Genomic DNA, 8,435 nt, shown 5'->3' on the forward strand with positions numbered 1-8,435 from the left:
GAGCATTAACCGATCCGACGAACGGCGTTGGGACGTCGTGTCCCAGGTTGAAAGGTTCCTGGGACAAGGAAAATTCTCCGGGTTGACTCGATTGGGCAATACATGAGGTAGGTTAAGACAGCGCTTGTCTGGATCGCGTGCGCTGATTGAGGACTTTGCGGGATCGCAAAGAGGTCCGTGAGAAACGAAGATATTCCCGAGCGCATCTGTCAAGTCCCGACCAGATCAGGGTCCTCTACCCTGTCATATCCTTTTTCGTGGTGTAATAGCAGCATCGTGACAGGCGGGGCCTTTTCTTGAATGCAGTTGACGACATGGTTGGCAAAAGGAAGCGCAGGCCTCGTGACGTTGATACTTTTCGGCAGACGTGGACAATAAGGCCGACGTAAATGCCCCGGTTTCGTGCTTGAGTCAGTACGTACGAATGGCGGTCAAGCAAAACGACAATCTGACGGTGAGCATGTTACCATTCCGACTCAGTCGCAGGCTCGGGCTTGGAGCTTGTCGTTAAAGTCGACGCTTGTCTTTAATGCCGCTCACTGACATCAACTAGTGTCATGCCGTTGAGAGTGGCTGCAGGAATGAATCGACAGGTAGGCCGACTCGTCAAGTTCAAGAACTGAACGTGCCTCCTTCATGTGCCTCCTTAATGCGTCAGAAGCCAACGGAAAGGTACCCTGTAAACAAAACTGATAAGTGAGATGCATGTAGAAGTCCCTTGGCCCCAGCGGGGATGTCATGCCGATTTGGGAAGACGTTGAATCAAGACAGTATCCGTACTTGCTGGTGCGCAATGTTGCGTTCTCGGAAAGTTGGCGAGTGCAACTTTGGCCCCGAATAATCGCGTTGCAACAGATGGCCGTGCTGGGAAAACCAATATATCAGTACATTGCCATTACTCCAATGAGCGAATGGGGAGTTTCATCGAGTTCCTGTGCGATGGAGGTGGGGTGGAAAGTCGTCAAGTCGGGGGAAATGGAGGCGAGGTGTTCATCTGAATGGAGCCATTCGTCTGTAGTCTTTGCATCTGAATCCCCATCTTGTCTCCTCCCGCCATTTCAGCATTGATAGCTGCTTCAGCAGAGTTGCACTCGGAGTTCTTTTGCGGTTGACATGGATGCTGGGGTCGGCGTACGGATGCATATAGAAAGAATTGGAGACCCGTTGCGTCGTTGTCGGTTAGCGCAGAGTGGGTAAGGTGAGGAGGTACCATTCATGTGGTTCTGAGTACTATCTGTCGGTGAAGGTGCTCGGTCGGAACTCAAAAGCCATGTGAAAGGCCGCCAAAGTCCTGTGCAATTTGGACCTGGAGAGTGGTAGAGCAGCAGCCAGCGGGGAAGAGAGATGGGGAACGCAGACGCAGATGGAACGGATGAATTTGGGTCGAACTTGGTAGGCAAGGAGGCTTGGCGACGATCGTCACAGGCTGCCACTCGTTATGCCGCGGGTCGGGGAAATCGTCAGCCGGAGAAAAGATGGGATGACAAGTTTGACATGCTCGCATCGGGTGCGGTACGGAAGCAGGGCTCGGAGTTTGTGAGCCTGAACCCAGCGCTGGAACTGCAGCTGGGCACTTATGTGAGGGCCTTGACCTTGTGGCTTGTGCCGTTGTTGGGTCATTGTCGTTCCCTGGCCTCGTCACCAACCAGTTTGAATTGATGCCGAGGGTGTGGCAGTGTGGCAGATGACGCCCGAGGTGGAATCTGTGGTTGAAGGACACACAGAGAGCGAGGCGAGAGAGATTGGTCTCATTCAATCTACTTGGGCCTGCCCTGCTTGCCGTCGGGTTCGGTGACGGTTGACAGATGTTTCTGCGGGCAGACAAGAGGAGGTAATTAGGCAGGTACTCTGTGTTCGCAGAGGTGTTCGTTTTTTTGGGGGTTGCCGGTTGATAATTTGATTGATTGCAGGATGTGAGCCGGGCGCATCCCTTGTCGTGCAGATAATTCAGTACTCGGCCGAGTGATGAGGTCTGTTAGGAATTCAGGTGAAGTGGAGCAGATTTGGGGGTGAAGCTGTTGGCGCGCGATTCAGAGAGCGTTCTGAGAGGGACTTGAAATTGCACAAATTGGTCCTTCCCAGCAGGCCGCCTTAGGCTGCCTTAGTTCCTCGTAGGGATATTGGCGTGTGCCAGGGAGGTGCCTGCGTGGAAGGGATGCGACTTGACTTTGGGTGCTCTTGGGGTCCTGTCCTGTTATTTTTACAGGCAAGTGACATTGGCGGAGGAGACTGGAAAGCCCTTCCAGGCGTCATCGAAATGCACCTCAGCGACAAGCTTGGAAGGCTCAAGGCTCAACCCTCGAGACGGCGGTTGCGGGCTTCGGACAGCGGGCAACGCAACGCAACGCGACGGGGAGCAGGGGCAGGGGATGGGCTTTTGCAGCTCCCCTCCCCTCCCCTCCGCCCCTCCACCATTCTCGTTTAACATATCCAAGGCTGGGAATGCGCGCCGGGGAGTTTTTGTCTGATGTTTGCCCCTGTCGACCGCAGATTGTGCCCGAGATACCCTGGGTCTGGGGTGTTTCTGTCGGAGCATTTCATTAAGTTGGATGATGATGTCCGACTTGCGAAAGGAAAAACCTGGCCTGCTTTGAGCCCTTCAGACTCTGTACCCGTCCTTCTGCGTCGTTTCGTTAGCCGTTGGTTGGTGGCTGGTATCCATCGGTATGGCGTGTATTCTGTACTCTGTGTACCTAGACACCAACAAGTAAGTACGAATTTTCCAGTGAACACGGGGACAGAAGCAAAACAGGCCCCTCAAACCAGTCCACATGCGGCTGGCATGCCGCTGTGGAGATATCGATAATACACCGTCATCTTGCCTGCCGCGTGGTGCGCGAGACAACTGACGAGAGCGAAGTGAGGCTGGAGTGTCTGTAGGTAGCGATTGGGTTCATTGTTGGTGGCAGCGAACGGCAGGAAAAGAAGAGGGCAAAATCACAGGTACAAAAAAAAAAAAAAAGGTCCGAGCGCCGTTGCAGCTTCCCGCCCGCCCTCACGCAGTGGGGTCTTTCCGGGAGTGGAGATATCTGTGACCAAATTGTTATGATTGGTCAAGATCATTCAAACTGCCAGATCTGGCAGGCACAGTCGTTGAAAGAAGGAGCCACACCTCACTCACCTGTGTGTACCTCAGTACCTAAGGTAGAGTAGGTACACGGTACCTCATCTCATCACCAGCAGGTGACCTCCTGCCTCCTAAGCCAAGGTAGTTACGGCAGGTACGGTAGCTATCGCCAACGGGAAAGAGCGAACCACTTCCTTCCAGAATACTGCTTTGGAACATTAGAAGTTACTGATAGAGTTGGTGTTGATATTCAGGATGACGTTGTGAGGTGGGTTGTTCTCGTCCACCACCTGACCTGACCTTACTTTCCCGCAGTCGAGTGACGCCTTCCTACCTAACCAGCACTATCCGTCCACAGTATCCGTACGTCGTAGAATGGAAAGCGTGGAAGGTGCTACGGATACCTTACCTATCCACTGCTTGCTTCCTTATTCGGCCCCAGCTGTGAGATCGTATTCTTGATTGCCTCATCTGCTCCATCTGGCGTGGCTTCTTCCTTCTGCAAGCTTGGCACGATGCATGCCCCCATCCCGTCCCACGTTCGTCCGATATCCATGGATGGTCATGATGCTGGCACCGCACCACCATAACCCACCCCGCCTCTCTCACCGAACGCAACTGGGGCCGGGCCATCGTCAACCTTGCCCACGTCGACGGGACTGGGCTTCTGCTCTTCTCGACGCTCGCGTCCACCTTCACCGCTGCCCACCGCAACCCAGCCACTGCCACCGACCTCTTTGAATATGGCATCTCCGAATAACCTCGTCTTCTACGCAACCCCCGTCCAATATTGCTGCGCATCTTGCCACCCACCCTGGCCTTCCGCTCTGGCCCCATGCCCGTCATCCTCCTGGTCTACGCTAGCTCTGGGTCCAGACCTGACCTGCTGGCTTTTTTTTTTTTTTTTTTTTCCCTCCCACGCGCAGATACGATGGGGTTCAGTCCTTCAAGTCTTTCATCCATGCCCTTGGTCCAACACGACACAAATTGCGGCTCGCTACGGCTGACGGCACACGGCACACCATACCTACACCATCAAACCGCAATGGAACCCCTCGGAGCTCCATCATCTATCTCCTATCTGCCCAGCAATCAGCCTTACACTTGCCTACACGGGTACCGTCCTGCCAGAATCGGCACTGTCACAAATGACCTCGACAATACTCGCTGTCACTCATAACCATCACCTGCTCTGTATCCGTATTCGTACAGTACCACCGCTTGCCCTTGCAACCATTGGCCCCTTGCCGTGCCGTCTCTCACACCCGCCGCTCCTTTCATACGGCCCCCGCGCCTGGCGAAGCTCAATACGAATCGCTTCGTCCGCCTCTTTCTTCAATTATTTGAGCGCCCAAAAGCTTCAAGCTTGGCACTGTTGGCAGCATCTCGTTGTTTAACCCAGATACTGCGTCACCCAAATATCAAAAGGCCCTCGGTCGGCACCAATTCATCATGGATATACAAGGTGCATGCCTGGACCTAGCCGCTGCTGTGGGCACTGGCGGCACTTCCGACCGATGACTGCGCCTCCTCTCGATGCCGCACATGGGCCTCTCGGAACGAGAGGACAAAAAAAAAGTCAAAAAAACCTCCGGGCGGAATCAAACAAGCGACCAAGCATCAACGCAGGGAGTCGGGGCTCCCGGCATGTTTTGCGCCTTTCCTCCGCAACGCATCGCGGCCGCCGACCCTGAGCTTAACCCGCCGTCAGGATGTTGACTCATTCACTGTTGCTTCGATGCTTGAGCGACGTTTCCAGCGCATTGCGAAGCTGGCTTTCCCCTGACTTATATTAACCCAAATTACACGTAACACTTCGACTTGCGCTGTGGCAGTTGGCCAGGTTGCGACCCGGCTTTGGCACAACCTTTCTCTTCCACAGCGTTGCAACGACCCGCGCCCAAACCTCCCGCAACTTGACGAACGTGCCAGGGCATGCCCCGTTCTACCCCTGCCCCCTCCGTCTCTCCACTCCGAGCTTCGTGGGAGGGGTTGCTTTTAGACACAAGCAGAGGGGTGTGTGTGTGGCCTGGCCTCCAAGATCCGACCGAATTCATGGTCAATCCATACAACCGTCCCCAGAACACGAGGGGCTCCGAGCCGTAGCACGACGACGCATTGCTTGCGTCTTCTCTAGTGGCTGTAGAGCCCGTTCCCTGTAGTTCGGCGACTATCATCTACCACCAACCTCGGAAACTCGATTAACGACTTCAATTCTACAAGCAAACCTTCGTTGAGAAAGCGCCAAAGCTCTACAAAGGCGTCGAGAACAGCAGGAGATGACTCAAGCATTTCAGTGGCCCGGTTGTACCCTCTGAGCATGATCCCAGGCTGATGTGGATCGCGACGTTGACGTGCTGAGGTCAGACGAAATATGCGTCAGAATGTCTGGGAAGAAACCTGGCCGCATTGACCAGAGGCAATGGATTATCGCAGTGACAGCTGTCGCGGGGAGTATTCTGAGACATACATCGACACGAACTTGATACGATGCGGCAACTTCGCCCAATGTGCGAGCCAAACCGTGTACCGTCTATCCTTCAACCTGTCCGTGGGCATCTCATAGCCCCTTAGTTCGCAAAACCAGCACGGAGGGGCTGTTTGAGAGTGATGCAGACGAGTACCAAGCTCTCGGGAACCTGCGACAAGTCAAAACTGATGTGCCACGTCAAATTCGAAGCATTGCCGAGAGTCCTGCGTGTCATGAGAACACATCGAATAAGGTTCTCCCTCCTCGGACGATTTTGACTACATGCGTGAGGACACGGGGGAACCGCAGAAGATCAAACATTACATGGGGACTTCAGACGAGCAGGTGCAGCAGATCTTCGGGCGATTGAGCATTCACAGGTCCCGGTAAAAGGCAAACCGTCAGAAGCCTCGATTTCTAGCAAGCGAAGGATCAAAAAATGCGCGACGTCGTTGGCTTTCATCGCTTGAAGTCATCTGGTCGTGCCTGTTGTAACGGCACAAGCCGAGCGACGCAATTTATCGTTCCTGGAAAGCTGGAACTGATGATCTACTACGTGGCTGCAGGTGGATGGAACCAGGGATCTGGACAGGGCATGATCAGACGAAAGTCCAGCAGTGTCCACATTGAGCTTTGGAGAGACAACCTCTGCCGGGGCCAGGGTGGAAAAGACCTTCTGTGGCGCTGCCTACTTGTTGACGGCGCGGACGACTGGGTCCAGGCCAGCGGTCGAAAACCAGCGCGGAGCCCAGAAGTCAGCCGAGCAGTTGCAGATCGATACTGGGGCCCGGCTGGTGTCTGCTTTACTCCATCACCTCTCCAGTGCATAATCTACTTGGTGAGTAGACCGAGAACACCATCAATGCAGACACGCACTCTTGTGGCTGGGTCACGACTCTTCGAAATGGGTTCCAGAGCCGCGCATGACAAAGACTCACTAAGGTGACGTGACGACCGCTGGCATCTGCATCTTGTCACGGCGAAGCTAATCCCACACGGGCAACTTCATAGTCTGGCTCGATACCGAGTGGCTTTGGTGTGCCCCACATCGGCATGGTCGTCAGCGTGGCACCCAGCAAAGAACCCTGTCGTTAGGCTTCCCGGCTTCCGACCATGTCGACAGGACGGACAGGACGTTGACGAAGACAATCTTAACGGGCTACCTGGAGCTCATTTCGCAGCGAGACAACAGCCACGATCGTTTGTGGGACGCGTTATAATCACGTCTACAATCAAGGGTGGACCTTGCAAATACTGAGTACATGCCAACGGCCTAAGTGGACAGAACAACAAGATGGTGCCGCACATGCCTAGAGGCGTGGGCGGGCATGTGGCTTTCGGATGAACGACGAAGTCTATGAAGACAGACGAACAGCTTTCCAGGCTTGTGGCATAGCAGAATCCCGGGGTAATAGTGCTGCATGACGGTCATGGACTCTCAGACGACTTGCACGACGGCTGCGGGGTTCTCAACGAGCTTGAAGAGGGAATTAAGTCGATCATATTATTGACAATCAAGCCCTACGGAAAGAAACTCTAAACCCGACAGGACCAAAAAAAATTGCGGTTGGTTCTTATCGGTTTTCGTACCTCGGAAGGCTTAACATTCTCGATGATCTGGAACCCACGGAAAGGCCTTCCGCTTCGCGTCATTTCGATGAACCATGGCTTGAGCGGTGCATCCAATGACCATGGTAACGTCACGCCTCCAACGCACTCGGCTTGCCGCGAACTCAATCGCAGCGTCCCACTGCATGCTCATAAGCCTCTCATCTGGAGGCAGACCTGGGGGATATCGGCTGTCGTTTTGCTGGCGGGGTATTCAACCCTGGGTCTAGACACGAGCGCTTGCAAGTTAGAGAGAGGGGCAGTGACGGCGGACGAAGAATCATGCTCAGTTCGCTGATATGACTGTCAATGGTGCCTGAGCTCACAGAATCCTGGGCATACACGCAGATGCTACAGAGCGGGCGTGGGTGGGATCCAATGATCCAATGGCGGTTGTAAAAACGGGACGAACGAGAAGACGGGTGCGGCCATGACGTGAACAACCTGCATGCCTGCTGCCGCCGCATGGACGCTTCGTCTCACCCCAAAGATGGTGGTGAGGTCTCTTGCATGAGGAGAGCCGGTACTCGATTAACTAACCCCTGTCGACATCATCCTTCCAATTCAAGACTTCACGCGGTCGAGTGTATTATGCGGACAGCTTTAGCTGGGCAGCTCCATCGCAATGCTTTCGCGATGCCGGCACTTTTTAATTGCATACTCCGCAGCATGGCACAGTTGCGTAGATAATGTTCCTCTGACATTTACGACTGGTCAAATCCTGCATCATCTTCTGTCGACAACCGAAAGGAATGATTTGACAACCAAGATGGTTTTCCCCTAGAAGAAAACAGTCTGCGAAGAAGCGAACAATGGAGACCGGAAGATGATGGGGCAAGTACTGCGGGAGCATCATCAAAAGCAGAAGCAATAACAGCAGAGCCAGGAAGGGTCACCGAGCAAAGCCACCTGAAGGTCGCAGCTGGCCCTGGCCCTGCCATCCGTGAATTGGGGGAACAAATTAGTGATGAGGGGAATGCGTGAGGAGGAGACCACGCCACACACACCCCTCTGTACGCACTGCAGCGCTACAGGCACCGGACACCCAGGCCCAATTTCAACCATCCAAGTGTATCCGTATCTGTCGAAAGCACTGGCTGGCGATGGCATCGACCTCGGTGCCTAGTACGTATCTGGCCTCCCAGCCCAAGGTGCCAGCCCGAGTTGGGCCGTTCCCGCATGACGTGGGGCGCGGCGCAATACTTGGGCCAGCACTAAGGCAAATGGATGGATGGCTGGAGATTGGAGTTGCATATTCAGCACCCTGCCGTCAGGTCGCTGGTACTGGAA

Source organism: Colletotrichum chrysophilum (genome assembly GCF_026319265.1).
Source record: "Colletotrichum chrysophilum strain AFK26 chromosome Unknown scaffold_52, whole genome shotgun sequence".
Lineage (NCBI taxonomy): Eukaryota > Fungi > Ascomycota > Sordariomycetes > Glomerellales > Glomerellaceae > Colletotrichum > Colletotrichum chrysophilum.